Genomic DNA, 16,205 nt, shown 5'->3' with positions numbered 1-16,205 from the left:
GTGTGTGTGTGTTTGTTTACTTGTTTATGTGCATCTCAGTGTGCGTTTACCCATGAGTCTGTCTTTTCGTGTGTGTGTCGGTGTGCTCAAGCCAGCGACTGTGTTTATACTCGGGTTATTGAATTTCTGCTTGTGCGTCAGAGTGTGTGTGTGCGATTATGTGAGTGTGTTTGTGTGTGTGTGTGTGTGTAGTTGGTGTGTGTCTACTGTTGTGCTGTTTATTTAATGTGTGTATGGTTGATTTTCTGTGTGTGATGCAGTGCAGTTACTCGTCCACTTTCCTAAATGACAGCGAGACACCTGAAGGCATCAATCTGGAACTAATGGACAGATTGCAGAAAGAGAGAGAGGGATGGAGGATGGAGGGATGGATGGAAGGGTGGAAAGGATGTAAGACTGAAGAAGAAAGGAGGGAATGATTTGTAAAAAGAGAAATAAAGAGGGATGGACAACGGAAGGGATAAAGAATGAGGTAAAGAAAAAATGAAGGGATGTGAGAGGAGTTAAGGACAGGAAAGGGAGAGAGAGGGATGAAGGTAAAGAAAAGGGAAGGAGGAAGAGCCAGGATGGCGGGAAGTACATGCATGAAGGTGAAGTAAAAAGGAGGGATGAAAGGATGATTTAAGGACGACTATAGATAGGGAATGAGTAAGATGTAAAAAGAGAGTGGAATGGATGGAGGAAAAAAGGAGGAAGGATTTAAGGAAAGAAGGGGAGAGTTGTAGGAGGAAAGATAGACAGGAAAATGTGAGGAAGGAAGAAGGAGAGAGAGGGCAAGAGAAGAAAGATGGAGGGAAAGAAGCGAAGGGAAGGAGAGAGGGAGTGAGACTTGAAGAGAGAAAAAGAGAATTACTGGAGAGAGAGACGGAGGTAAAGATTTAAGGATGTAAGACAGAGGGAGAGAAGGGGAGGAGAATTTAAGGATGGGGAGAGAGAATAAGGTGTAAAGAGAGGAAAATGCAGGGAAAGAGAGACTGATATGATGGAGGGAAGAAAAACAGGAAAGGGATGAAGGAAGGGAGGGAGACAAAGGGAGGAGAGAGGATGGCAAGAAGTAGATCGATGAAGGTGAAGAAAAAAGGGATGAAAGGATTTTAGGACAGGATGACTACATGGAGTGAATGAGTTAAATATAAAGAGAGAGAGAGAAATGGAAGAAGGGATTTAACAGAAGGGGAGAGAAAAGAGAGTTGTAGGAGGAAAAAGAAAAGGGAGAGAGTGATTGAAGGGGAGGAGGAAGTGATAAGAGAAGAAAGAGGAAAGAAAGAGGAAGAAGTGATGTGATTGGTGGCCTCGTAAACCTCTCTCACACTGCAGATAGAGATCGTTCCACCAAAGGTCTCTGTTCTGTTAATAGGAGACACAGCAGAGTGGAGAGGTCAGCAGTGTGTGTGTGTGTGTGTGTGTGTGTGTGTGTCTGACTGACCAATGAAAAGCTGCCTTAGATTTTTTTTAAAAACACAAAAAAAAACACAAACAACTAACTTCACTGTATTTGTCTGTGATCAATACAGTGTGTGTGTGTTGTTTTGCTGTCACACTGGTATTATTATGATGTCATACCAATAGCACCAAGGCCACGCCCCCCTTTGATGGGAAATAATCACACTTTCACGTAGTAATGAAGTAAAAATGACAAACAGCAGGTTGTAAAGGGATGAACAAAAAAAAAATTTGAAAAAGTGTGTGTAGATGTTACAGTGAAAAACAACGACAGGAAAAGACTGTAAACTCTGAAGAGGTTAAAGTTTCTGGAACAGTAAAACTCTGTGATAGCTAATGGTAAAACCTCCATTAATACATCCATGGCTGTATGAGAGAGTGTATGAGCCTCCAGGCAGTAATCATTTCATCTGGTAACAGTGTACAATCTTTTTTTATGATAATAAATATGAATTATGTATGAACTATCATTATTTTACAAATTTTGTGTGAATTATGAAGAAGCAAATTGGGAGAAACTGAATGGAATTGGTGCATTTTAAGAGAAGGAACGTAACTTTACTCTAACTCTTTGTATGAATAACCAGAGCTTTCACACTGAGATTTGGCTGTGGGGGCATCGATCATCCTTCATTTGTCAGGGTATTGTGGATTCTCAGGTTCAGGCAAGATCTGAAAATAATTATTAGACATGTTTATAAGACAAAGGTTTGTTTCATACAAAAGGAACACGGCAGGAACTGTATTCCAAACAAAGGATGCTTTTAAAACAATTAACTAAACTTTACATTTACTTTTCTTCACAGAAGTGAACCAAATGCTGAGATATAGACTTTCTGTGTGTATTTTTCTGGTTTTCTTACATCGAGGAAGAGGAGTTATCTGTGTATTTTGCGTCTGCATTCAACTTGATCTCATAAGTTTAGTCTTTAAGTTTGTCAGATTTCAGTCAGAGATTCAGTCTCATGTGATATTTGATGATTACTTATCTATTTACCCCAAGTTTCATTTTTGTTAAAAGTCGGGTTTACTGTGCAAATACCTAAACTCTAATAATCCACTTGTTTCTGTTACGTGGTCTGGAAGTTGATATGATCGTTCCTGGGTTGAGTCAGACTCTCCGTCTCTTGAAACCTGCTTAAACCTGGCTGTATAATCAGCAAAGTACACCGACCTCCCTGAGAACAAACCTGCTTTTCTTCTTGCAGATGTCTGCTTTCTTTTTATCTTTGTTGTTTTTTTGTCTTCCCTCCCCCCGACAGCAGCGATATGTTTCCTAGTCATGCATCAAGAGATCAAATCTAAAAGTAATACAATCTCTGGACTTACATCTCGGTGGTTTAATTTGAAAACCAACTCTCTCTGCCTCCTCCCGTATAGCTTTAAAAGTGAAATAAGTTATGCCGGCGGTGCCCTCGCTTCACCCTCTGACAAGAACAATAGCGGCCGGCTCGCCTCAGAAAACTGTGTTTTACAATAATACTCGTCCACAAAGCAAGACCGACAATGTCAATGGTTTTATGGTGCGCTACACAGTGCAGCTAATGTTCTCCTGCAAGCCAGCACCGCTTCACTGCCTCTCCCTCGCTCTCTCCTCCTCCTCCCTGTCTCTCCCGGTGTCTCTCGCCCCCTTTCCGCCTCCTGTTTTTTTTCCTCCTCTCCTCTTTTATTCTCCTCGGCTCTCCCTCGCTCCCTCTCTCCGTATGAAAAATCCATTCCGGCATGGGTTTTGACAGCCTGTCTTTGGTGGGTGTGTAAAATTCAAATAATTCACTGTGCATAGACAGTCACTTTGGGGCTGCTTTGTATTTTGTATTTGACTCCGTGTCACTTCGAGTCCCACTCGGCGGGGTTTAGCTTCTCAGGAAAGAAAGAAAAAAACCCAAACTGGAGGTTTATTTATTTTTTTGAATATTTCCAAAGGCAGGAGCTGTTCTACTTGACCAGCCGCGCTGGCAGGTACATGTTGAAATTCACCAGACACTTTTACCAGCCAACGAGAGATTTCAGTTTGAGCATACGGATAAATAGAAGAGTTTTATTCATGGACAAGGACAAAAGTTAAATTAAATGCTTTCTTTCATTGCTGTCCTGGACTTCATTGGGGTTTATAAAGCATGGGTACAAGTTTTTATACAAATGCTCAGACTTGTCTTTCAGCCTTATCATCCAGTTTGTAGATTTAAGGTTTTTGAATCCTCATCCATGTCAGTTTTTATCAGCTTCTCACTGACGCTGTATGATGTTTACATTGAATGAATTTGGAGCATTGTCTAGAACAGGCGTGTTCACCTCCGGCGACCGCGGTGGAACGCAGTGTGCCCCTGTGGAATATAGGGGTTAAGGATTGTCCAGGGTAGTAAAATAAAAAAACTCAAAAGGAATGAAACTCATAATTTCTTCCTGATGATGGAATTAGTGAAGGAATGACCCATCTCACTTTCCTCTCATCTCTGTTGAGAGTTGCACATGTGCAGTACTGATCGACTTCGTGCCTTATTTTGTTAACAGGATGTGGGCGAAACTCCCAACTCTGTCTTACGCAGTTTGCCGCAAATTTGAGAGCAAGGCCGATAACAATGGGGGCGTTTTTCAAAGGCACGTTAAGTGTCCGAAAAACGTTTCATGGCAGCAAAGACAAAAAAAATTTGCAAAGGTAAAGTAACAATGTACTACAGGATTTCTGACCTACTTACCCAAACGGAGTAAAGTAAAAGTCTGACGTTGAACCCTGACTTAACAAAGTTGGTCATTTATTTATTGTACTTCAATTCATTTTGCATGGTAATGGGTTAAAAACTCCAGCGATGCTTGGAGACAGAAACGAGTGATAAAAATCAGAAGACACTGATCCTCTGATTCAAAGGATCTGGATCAATGTGGCTTCGGCATTATTACCTAATCCTGGGACCTTTCCTGTAAAAAGGGTTGAGTGACTCTCCCAGAAGAGGAGAACTGGTCTGTGTCTGGCGCTCAAGGTAAAACACGGAGCTTCCATGTGTTGTGCACTGTGGGTACTCCAAGGCAGCAGGGTACAGGTTTATAATGCACACAGAGTGGGAGGTGGTCAGTGGGGGGTCCACACCTCATGTTTACCCCCTGGGCCTCCTAGCAGGTCAGTTCTTCCCTATTCCCTGTGTGTTTCATACAAATTTCCTCAAAATCCAGCCTGACATGTTTGGTATCTTTGGAAAGTTCTTTTGGGACGCTGCTCGGTGTCGACGGACCTGCCGGCGCCTCCTGCAGGGTTGAAGAGGTCAGTCGTTTTTCTGGCACTCTGTTTGTGTGGTTATTTGCGGTTGTTAGACACTTTGTGCCTGTCGAGCTCTGCCTATACCTGTCGCCCTGTTACAGTCTGTCTCTGCCCCGTCACTCATCTGTCACGCTGCATTCAATCAAAAGATCCTCTTGAGTTTTGATGAGAGGCCGACCAGAAGGTGATGGCTGAGGCTCATAGCAACCTTAGAGGGAGAAATTCACACAATATGGCGGCTGATAGGGATTTCTTTTTTGGGGCTGGAATAAAAAAAGAGCTTTTCTATGTGGTTTTGCACCAATATGACTATACAAAGTTAAGTTGATATAGTCGAGGCTTTTAGCATACCTGCTAGGCATCATTTCTATGAGGTGGTTGGACATTAGAAATGATGATAAGACATATCTGATCATCTGATCAAAATAACATTTAAAGCCATTTTAAATAAAACAAGTCTTTATTATATGTAATATTTATATGTTATAATATATCTTATATGTATGTAATCTTTTGGGGGAGGTAGTAGCAGATTGTACAACGTGCTGACGACTAAAGGAAGGGTTGCTGGTTCAAATCCACGACTGCTCCCACCCACACGTGTGCATTACCAGGGGAGAAATTGTAAGTCGCCTTGGCCAAAGGTAGGTCTAAAAAAATGCCCATCATCTTCAAACTGCTTGTTAGTTGCATCACTTTAAAACTGATGAATCATCACAAACGAACAATAAGATAACTGAGAGGAAAGCAGCAAGTCCTCACATGTGATTACTGAAACAGAAGTGTCTCCTTCATGAATGCATTGTATATTACTGTACGACAGTCTGACAGGAGGTGGCTGCAACATGTCCCACCTGGGGATATCCCAGTCTGATGGTACTGTGTGTGTCTTTGAGCACCACAGCACCCATTTGCTTTATTTCAAACCTAACTTTGTTGATAAATCCTTACAAAACCTATGATGATCTAATGATGATGATATCAACATGAATTATAACTCAGCAAATTGATGTCATTAGCTGCTGCAGCTGGTTCCTGTACTTTATGTAGCCTTGGCTGTTCTCCAGCTATCACAACAGGAGACCACAGCAGACATGGTTTGGGATTTTGGCCATTGTAATTGTGTAATTGTCAGGTTAAAGGCTGCACTGAAATAAACAGTGAATGCCTCTGTCCTTCTGTGTGGTCATCATAGTCCCATTTTACAAAGGATGTTTCAGGCAGGTCTCTCTGAATGTCCAATATCCTCACCCCCCAAACACAGTCGAACAATGAGTCTGTGGGTTTGTGATGTGAGATGTCCTACAGACTCCAGTCTTACAAAAAGCACAGTGGAAATTGGGGGTGGGTGAAATTTTCCAACAGCCCAGTCCAACAACCAGCAATTGCTGATATATTCACATGTGTGTGTGCTGTGAGCTCTCTTAGCGTTAATAAACAAAGGAAACTCACAAAATGTCCTCCTTAAACAGACAAATACACCTTCTGTATTCAGGTTTCTCTCTTTTACCAAACTAAGACCAGCTTAATTGCTTTGTTAGCTCATCTTAAAACACACTTCAAACTCCACAGAAACGCAATAAAACTCATAGTTTAGCCTGTATATTGTCCAATCGCCCCACCCTAATGGCAATGCAAGAACCTGCAGTCGTTCAGGATGTTATGGACTGAAACTTTATACTGTACTTGTGTCTGAATCCTGGTTACTGGTAGACAGCAGACCCATTCTAGCTGGTGGCCATTTTACTTCAGTGAAATGTCAATGTGTAGTTCACAGGAGGTCAGCAACATAGTGGTGAATGAGTAATGAATGTTAATAGAGTATTGGGGGTGATTTTCTTTTTCCAAAGACAAATTGATTGATGCTCTTTGGTATTCAAATACCAGATATTCTTTTGTTAGTCCTTCTTAAGCAGCATACATATCATGGGAATATCTTGGTGGCAGATCAGTGATGGACAGCCGAGAATAAAAATAATACAAAGAAAGAAAGGTAAAAAGCTATACCTAGGGACTGATGCAATAATAAATGGATGGAGAAGCACTCGGGAATAAGGAATGAACATAAATGCACCCAGTAGGTTCCCATTAGCAGAGGGACTTACAATGCGTGCAGAAGTAGGAAAAAGGCTTCATTTCCTTTCTCACCAACATAACAAGATAACAAGAATTGTAAAGGCTAAAATATATTATTTCTATTCTATTATTATATTTCAATTTCAATTTCAAATTGTGAGGCGCAAAAAGCAGAGCTGTCTGGAGAGAAAGAAGAGAAAGAAGTGCTCGAGTTCTTGATTTCAGATCTGGGACTACAAAAACATTCTCAGCAGTCACACTTGTGCAGGCAGTGAGAATTCACTTGATTGTGAACACACCTTAAGACTTTCTTCTTCGGTGTTCCTCATGGTGTAGCTACACGTGAACTTCGGCTGGAGGAAGGGATGGCTCTTAGACACCGATATTGATACTCATACTGCTTATTGATACCCATACATATCGAAACTTTTACTGATACTACTCGCCCTAATTTGATGCAAAGAATAAAGACATGACATGAAAAGATGTGAAAATAGTTTTATACAGCTGTTTTATAATTACCTTTTTAGGGATGCACCGATACCACTTTTGAGCCCACACTTTTTATGTAACGTTACATAAATACCAACAGCAGCGCCACTTGTCCAGGAGCTAATTGATGTTTCTGTTCTGACCGGTCAGGAGCCATTACTGGTATAGTACTGGTTCTCCATTTCCATCCCTAGCTGGAGGTAAGGCAAAGAATTTAAAGTTTTAGTGTAAATACTGAAATGTATACCAAGAGAGGAGCCTGGCTCTTATTAGACAGGAACCAAAGAGACACAGTGTAGTTTAAGATGATAAGAAGTACAGCTGAGCCTGATGGACTTTGGTATGACAAAGTCTAAACTGATGAAAGTTAAGTCAGGGCTGGAGGTGAGACTGGCACATTGAGTCTAATGTGTTGTAAAGTGACCATTGTGCTGGGAGCTTTACTGGAACATCCATTACACAACATGCTATCTAATATTCCTCAGAGAGACCAATCGTGACTGATCAGCTCATGGGTAATGGGAAATTGGATGCACGTTCTGGATTCCTGTATTGTAAATAAATACCAGTTCTGAGGAACTGGGAGGCAGCATATTAGTAGAACGAGCAAATGCTAAATCACAGCCTGCATTGTTCGGCAGTGCAGCTCCTGCAGTATCCTTGAATGTTTAACTATAGATAGCATGATGCAACAAAAAAAGACTCAACACGGGGAGCTAGATGGATTATCAGAGATGTTCTAATGCATAGCTCTTGTGATGATGATGCCATCATTTCTGCTTTAGGGATTGGTGGGATTACAAGCAATCCCTCCCAGATTACAAGCCAAGCACACAAGAAGTCAGGCTAGCGGTCATCCGACCAGGTATACTCAACATTTTCTGCCCATTCTGCAGGAAATCAGCCAGTTTTGTTCAACGACATCAGTTCTAAGCAGCTACCTTTACAGCCAATGTGTAGCTTCTCCAGTCACTCAGTCAAGCCAGCCATGCAGAGGCAGTAGATATATGATCTAACAGTGGTGTAATCCCTGCAGGCAATTTCTAAGGCCTCATAGTAGTTTGTAAAACATAAGATTACGTAACACCGGAGTCAAAACATGAAGTTCTCTCTTTGTGTTACTACTTAGTGTCAACCCAGGCTGTATGAAGGAGCTACATGACTCTGCTAGCAGCATCATTCACAAGGAAGTCTTCCTGTAATACCATTAATTGATGATTAATTGAACCAAGGATCAAAGAGTGTTTAATGATATAAAATGATAAGTGACTGTATGTAAAGCTCAATAAAGCACTAGCAAAGACTGAGGGTAAGAGTATGATTGGCACAGTTTGAGTTAAGGCAGTGAATTAAGGTGTCATGAGTAATGGTAACAGTGATCATTAAAGCCCTACTACTATTTGAACATTTCTGACATGTGACGTGAATGGGCTGAAAGCAGCACCTAGACTGCAGTCCTTTTGATTGATTGTTGTGTATCCACCCTGTGATTTGGATCTGCTTCAAAATGTAATGGATTCTTCCTTGACCATGCTACACCCTTTCACCAAGTGTCATGTAAATCTGTTCAGTGGTCTTTCTGCAGTCCTGCTGACAGACAGAAACATAACCTCCTTTGTGGAGCTAATAAATGCTCATGTTGCGCCTCGTATGCTGACTGCATCAACAGGAACCTTGCATACACAAGCACCAAAACAACTTTCTAAGGTGATAATGTGGAAGATGTTGTGTCTTCAGCGTGTTCTGATTCCCCCGAGTCGCTAAAAATCTGAATGAATACAGCTTTAAAGCTTCAAACTGAACATTATTGGGCCATATGTGTATGCATTTGTGATATCTCACACAACAGATGTTTGTTAAGTGTTAGTCAGACATGGAACACAAACGTGCAACACCGCTGCCTGGTAATGAAGACGCAGTGGGACAACTTTTCATTGATACAATATTGTGTTTGAGTCTGTGAACATTGTGAATTAGCCTCACACTGAGCCGATGAGACTGGGGGTGCAATCTGTTGCACCAGTTACTCTTGAGAATCTGTTGAAAGACTTTCACTGCACTTAATGTGCAATAGTCACTTTTATTCATTATTGATGACCATAGAGAATTATGTAAGCTATGAGCTATCTGTTAGAAGCCGTTTTTACTGCCACAGTGGGATTTACAGGCCTGGAGTCCCTGCAAAGGTTCATTATGTCTGATAGAATTAAATCATCAGTGAAAGACAAGTGAAAGCAGCATTCCAACACTCTGCTGGAGCATCATCCTGCTAACAGGCCATTGTGTTATCAGCTAGATTCTGTGTAGTGTAGTGTGTTATCGTCACTGCTAACTAAATCTACATGTAGACAGTGTTTCTGTTGAATGGTGACTCCATTTTGAGAACGCTGATTGGTGAGGAGGTGGGCATGTTATTTATACAGCTTGAACTTGAACCTGCTTTAGTTGTGGTTACCATGGTGATCTTTCCCGGTTAACAGTGAATCACCTTTGTGAAAATGAAAGGCCTGTGTTAAACCCAAAAGTTCACTCACTAACACTCTAATGTTGCTTTGTGAGGCGGACCCTGGCATTAACAGGAACCCACTCGCTGACTGAATCCAAACCACACTGCAGTGTTTCAGTGAGGGGTTTGGGCTTTAACAGTACTGCTTTAAATAGGCACATTACCCAGAAATACTCTGGGGACCTGAACGCTTGGTGTTGGATGGGCCAGATACTTACTGTACATAAACAGCAATTAATATGTACCACCATAAATGGCTAAAAATAGGTTAGAAAAGGGTTTTAAATGTTTTTTTATGTTTTCTTTTTTTATCTTTTACATTTTCTGTGTTACAAATCAACTAAAAGGTAATCATACAAACAAGAAGAGACTTGCATCGATGCCAAAGTTCTGACATCACATCCAGGCTAACAAACTGTTCCACAAGCTACTGTAACTGAATGCAGTGTCTCATTCAGGATGTCTTCTGTCTGTCTTTAGGGTTCAGGACTTATTAGAACAGTGGTTTGCAACCTTTTTGGTTGGTGACCCCTTAAAACAAACGCCTGTTCACTTTAGACCATTTGTCAAAGCTTGTACGTTTTGTTATAAATGTTTTGTGAATAAAAGAGGCCTTTTTTTTTTTAGAAAAAGCAAAGATTAGAGAATTGTCTGTTGAAATTAGATCGTCTTGCAACTCTTAAGAGTTTCCCACCAGCTTGTGAACCACTGTACTAAAGATAAATTAGTGTCTGCTACCACATTTGAGATAAGACTTTGAACATTTCAACAACAGAAAAGTAAAAAAACAATTTATTTGAGCATAGAAATTTATCTTTGACTTTGGGAAGAGGATGTATGTGTGACTTAATAGTCTGAACTCAATTATCTGCATCTAGTCATTTATTAAGTAAGTGGACCTTGAGTTACCACACTTTTGTTGAAACAGTTATTTTGTTTGTATTCAAAAAACTTCAGCTCCCATGAAGTTTTACCAGCACTTCAGTTGGAGCCCTATACATTATCCAATCTGATTCTTTATTATCCATGATATCCACCAACGTTTTGTTCTAATGTCATATTTAGTTACAGTCATTTGAAGTGACCACTGTTGGCCTGATAGCAGAATGAATAAAGGACTTAGAGTAGCAGTTTGTTCTCCTAAGGGGCACATTAGAACGCCAGCCTGAGGGTATTACAGTGAATTCACTGGATGGAACATGGTTAGATTGGCTCATAATTCCTTTTGCTTTCTGGGCCACCTGTTTCTCCCAGAGGGGAGCACAAGTCTCTCTGCTGGACTCCAATTATCTTGGAGCAGACTTTCACCAATGCATTTAGGTTATTCTTGTCCTTTACAGACAATATAATTGAGAATGTCAGAAGATTTTCAATGAATTAAAATTACATAAAATACTATCACAAGCACAAAAAGAGTTACGCTTCCGCAACCACTAAGTGAATTCTTTTGAAATTCACTTAGTGGTTGACAACATGTCGTTCGCATGGCAGCTAAGGGTCTTTGTTGTTAGGGGCAAGTCAATTTTTGACCTACTTGCCCAAGTAAAAAAATTTAAATATTCTTGTCCTTGACAGTTAAACTAGCAAATAAATTATAAAGTTGGAAAACTTTTAATGAATGATTAATAAAAATGACATAGAATACTAGTACAGACACAAAGAGCTGTGCATGAAGTGAATTCTCAAACTTGATTTGAGAGCAGGATTTGACAGTATGAACATAAATTGGTCAGTGCTCTGTGGTAAATAAACTATAAAAGGTGACATTTTCTGTTACTTATCGGCGAGCTAGTAAATGTGACTTTGGGCAAGTAAAATTTAAAAAAGTGCCAAATGAGAGCTGATAGCATCTCGCCTGCATGGCAGCTAAAAGGGTCTTTGTTGTTAGGGGCAAGTAAAAATTGACTTTGGCAAGTAGATTTCTGACCCACTTGCCCAAGTGGAAAAAAAACATTAATGCTGCTGATACACCAATGTCTGCAGTAAGTTAATATCACCCAATATACCCATGTAAGAAAATAGTAACCCTTATTAGTGAGGCATGCAGCATGCTTGTTTTTTTGGAAGTAATGTAACCAATAAATACCAAACAAATACAGTGCAGTACCATAATGACTGTAAAATCACCCTCTGACTGACCTCAATGTATGTTAGAGACTCAGTGAACGCATCAAACAGAGAGTTCAGAGGAAACAACAAAGGTCGCCCTCTCCTGCTGAGAGAAAAGGCAGAGATTCAGATCAGACCTGACATCATACGGTCCAGTAGAGCAGGGAGGACGGGATGGCCGCGTGTCTTCCTCATTTTCATCGTCCTCCTCCAGCGAGCCTCCATCAGTGTGTGTTTGTGATTTGAAACAAGCAAAGGTCTTTTCTGTCCTGCTGATCACAGGGGCTGACATTCAGATCAGACCAAACATCAGACAGTACAGTAGAGTGAGGGACAAAATGTCTCCTCTTTCACCAGCTGTACTTGATGCATTAAAAGATGGACCCTGTGCACAGAATTGGTTGCAATCAGCAGCTACAGCTATATGCCACTAAACCGGACCTTTTAAATGAAATGTGTTGATACAGTTCCAACTCAGTTTCAAGTCCCCAAATCAAACCAAGTCCAACTACAGTTCTTGAGGTATGACTCACTGTCAGCTATGTGTGCCTCTGTAAAGATAAATATCTGAAAATCTGAGTGTGTGTGCTCCCGTTTAGTCACTTTATTAAAGGTGTCTTGAGTTCCAGTAAGTTATCTCCCTCAAAATACGTCTTGTTACATTTTAAATTGTAGGTCTTGCCTGAGGAAACATTGGGCAAAGGACGTTGACTTGTTACGTTTCCTTTCCAAAAGACACATATAGCCTTCAGCTGCTTCCATCTGCTTCTTTTTGCATCCTTTGTTCATGCCGTCTGTCCTCCTACGCTCTCCTTTGCATAAATAAACACAAGTGCTTTAAGACTGTTGCTATTGGGGACTGGGAGACACAGCGAAAGTTGCCCTTTGTTTTGTTTTGTGGTAAATATATATGTATAGCGGAAAAAGTACTCAGATCTTTTACTTAAGTGAAGGTACTAACACTACAGTGTAGAAATACTCGTTCAAGCAAAAGTCCTGTTAGTTAAGTTCAAGTTAGTACAAAAGTAGAAGCTCTTTTGCTGGTTTGTTGTTATAAAGAATACATTTTCTGAACTGGTAGATTTGTGAACTTGCTGTCTGTCCACTGGTTTGTTTGGTCTCCTTTAGTGACTGAATCTAGCGGTGAAGTTGCAGATTTCAACCATTTGAATACAGCTCAGCCTTCCAAACATGGAGGAGAAAAACGTGTACGGCCCTATCTAGAGCCAGCATTTGGTTTGTCCGTTCTGGGCTGCTGATAAAACGATAAATAAAAATGGCTCCATCTCATCCCCTCCAAGCAGTCTTGATTTTCTTGACCATGTCTCACTTTGAAAACACCACACACATAGCGCAGAGCCACATTTGACAGATTTGCACAGTCGGGGCCCGTTGAACAAGCTGACCGCCTGCACCTTTCTCCCATATTCTGACGCCATGTGTGTGTGCATGTATGTGTGGATAGGTTGACACAGTGTGTTGTCAGCAGTAATCTAAACTGCTGCTCATCAGAGACACACTGTGTATTTGTGTGTGTGTGTGTGTGTGTCAGAGCTTGTGCCCGTCAAGGAGGAGACAGCGAGGAGCTGCTGAGTCACCATGGCGACTGGCTGTGCAGCCATGACAGGATTTTATTAACGCCTTAGACACCATGAGTAGGAAAAATGGGAAACATGTCGAAGTAACAACATTGGTGATGCATTTTCTTCAATTTTCCCTTTGTCCCTAATGTTTAATCATGTTGCCATCTATACACGCTACATACAGTACACCCTCCTACCACACAGTAGTCCTGCCATCAGTATCACGTATTTGTTGGAGCAGGTTTTGAGGAAAAGAGAAAACGGGAGAGAACTCCTCCGACATGCTTGCGACCATGATTTAAACAGAATCGACTGACGTGACCATTGTTCACAGTCCACATTTCTGAGCTGGCTAATGGACTCCCAGACACATTTCAGCTGTCTAGATAGTTAACTCCTAACTAAATCAGTCTACTCATTTATCCTCGTCTACTGCTGGCCTTGTCATCCTAGACGTCGACGAACACATTGTAAGGAGCAGTCATTTCAGGAAGTGCTCTTGTGTTCCATCTAACCACACAGATGACACTGATATCCATCCTCAGCAAACAAGAATAGTTCCTAAAGTCTTGGACTATTCCCTGAAAGCTGCACGAGACAGCTTTGCATGTTGGCATTAACTGTAAGGTTTTCATTTTACAAGTCCTATAAAGTGAGGCCAATATATGTCATCTATAAACAATCCAATGTACATACTGTGCGGTAGCTCTATTATCATCCAGATCAAGTAAACACACCTCTTGTTGGATTCCATTGTGTTTTTAATCCATTTTGGCATCCCATATGACCTTATTAGACTGCACACACACATTCTGCGGTTCATCTGCTGATACAAGTCTGGTATCAGCAGTTTTACATACAATAACTCAGCACATACTCTTTAGATTTGCAGTGCCGCTGGTTTTGGAAGTGAAATGTAATTTCTATATACAGTATCTTACAGTACAGCAAGTGTTACAACAGGACAGCGTACAGTTATATATATGATCTATGACTCCAATAATCTGTTGATCATTTTCTTGATTAATCCATTAGTTGTTTGGTCCATAAAATGGTGAAAAGTGTTGATCACTGTTTCCCAAAGCCTGAGGTGACATCTTAAAATGTCTTGTTTTGTCTCCAACCCAAAGATATCCAGTTTACTGTCATAGTGAACTAAAGAAAGCAGAAAATATTCACATTTAAGAAGCTGAAGTTGGATAATATTGTCTTATTTTTTCTTGTAAAATGGCTCAAAATAGATTATCAAAATAGTTGGTGACTAATTTAATAGTTGGCAACTGATTGATTCATCAAAAACCTAACAGCTCACATGCACTGAGGTCCCCGTGGATGGATTTTAATTATTTCAATTCTGAATGTTTAGATTGTGCTTAATCTTACAAAGAAGAAAGCTGATAATACTGTAAGTCCCTATATTTTAAAATGCACTTGAAGTAACACATTTTCTCCTGCCTGAAGTAGCTATTTGGTAACATCAAGCTGTACTAATTATTTTTGGCGGCATTCCAGCTTTGTCAGACAGAACTCACCTTCCTAAACTCCCTTTTAACAGCTCTTTATCGGCCAGATAGAGTTAACCTTCATGTTTCGGTCTGTGGAAATACAGTTGATTTACTGACCATTACTGACTGGACATCCAAACTAAATTCTCAAATGAAATTTGGAGTTATCCTCTTCCTCCATTATCTTCGGTCTTCTTGATGACATTTATTTTTGGATGACAACAGCACAAACACACTGTGATTCTCTCCCACCCACTCTCTCTCTCTCTGTGTGAGCCCTCCAGTGGGCTGGACAACACAACTGAAAGCTGCAGTGAACTCAAAGCAAACAGAAAGTGCTCGTAAGCAGCAATGCAGCTCACCAGGCTGGTTGCACATTAATTTATCGTGATTATACTGAGCTTAAAAAAGCCCCTTTACACAATACGATCCTCATAAATCTAGCACTAAACTAAGATACTGTGTTGCCTGAGCTAGTATAGAAAAAGAAAGCTATATTGTAAATATCATCATGAGTTGGCGCAATAGAAATCTCATGATATATTGTGGCAACATGTTTTGTAAACTAACCAGCGATGTATGGTTTTCAGTGACTGGAGAGGATTCTTTATTGCTTTTTCAGTAAGCGACATGCCCATGAATGCAGGAAGAAGCAGCTCCCGGGGCCACTAACCTCTCCATTCACTGTTGTTACATCATTAGCAGATATTGTACTGTGACTCATCGCTGAGCTGCACTGACCTGTAGCTGTAAAGCTAACTTGTATCATACCGTGAAGCAAAAGCCGCTGTGTTCTGCTGTGTGGGGGCTGATATTGCCGCGTGTTAAAGCTGACTCAGGTTTTTATGGTACTGTCTTCAGCATTGTCTATCTCCAGACCGATCAGTCAGTGTTCATTGACAAGTTGATGTCTATTGTTCTGAGCCTGTCAGTGGCAAAAACTATCACTTTTAGTGGACGTACTTTGACGGGCATATTTGTCCTCGAGCAGTAACATTAGCTTACATTGCAGCCGTTGCTGTCTTTTTCACCAATATATTCACGTGTAACTCGGTCTATTAAGGGTTTATTTTGACCAAACCAGCCTTGGTGATTGTTGGAAACACTAACAAAGTTGGAAAGTTTCATTTTGTTTCTGTCCCATTGTTTTGGTCTGAAAGGCTGATGCTCTAGTGCAGTGATCCTCACTATTTTTCACAGAGCAAAATCAAGGCGAGAGCCACTTTTACGACAACATA

At 40.7% G+C, this 16,205-nt stretch overlaps 1 protein-coding gene across 1 annotated transcript in view; it reads left to right on the top strand.

Moving 5' to 3' along the window:
* The window catches only part of map4l (microtubule associated protein 4 like), a 107,719-nt gene that overhangs the window by 795 nt on the left and 90,719 nt on the right, over positions 1–16,205 (top strand). The gene's annotated exons all lie outside the window — the stretch shown is intronic.

This window comes from Morone saxatilis, unplaced genomic scaffold (assembly GCF_004916995.1).
Source record: "Morone saxatilis isolate NCDOM2014 unplaced genomic scaffold, NCSU_SB_2.0 Contig23, whole genome shotgun sequence".
Taxonomy (NCBI): Eukaryota; Metazoa; Chordata; class Actinopteri; family Moronidae; genus Morone; species Morone saxatilis.
This window is presented reverse-complemented; position numbering and strand designations above follow the sequence as displayed.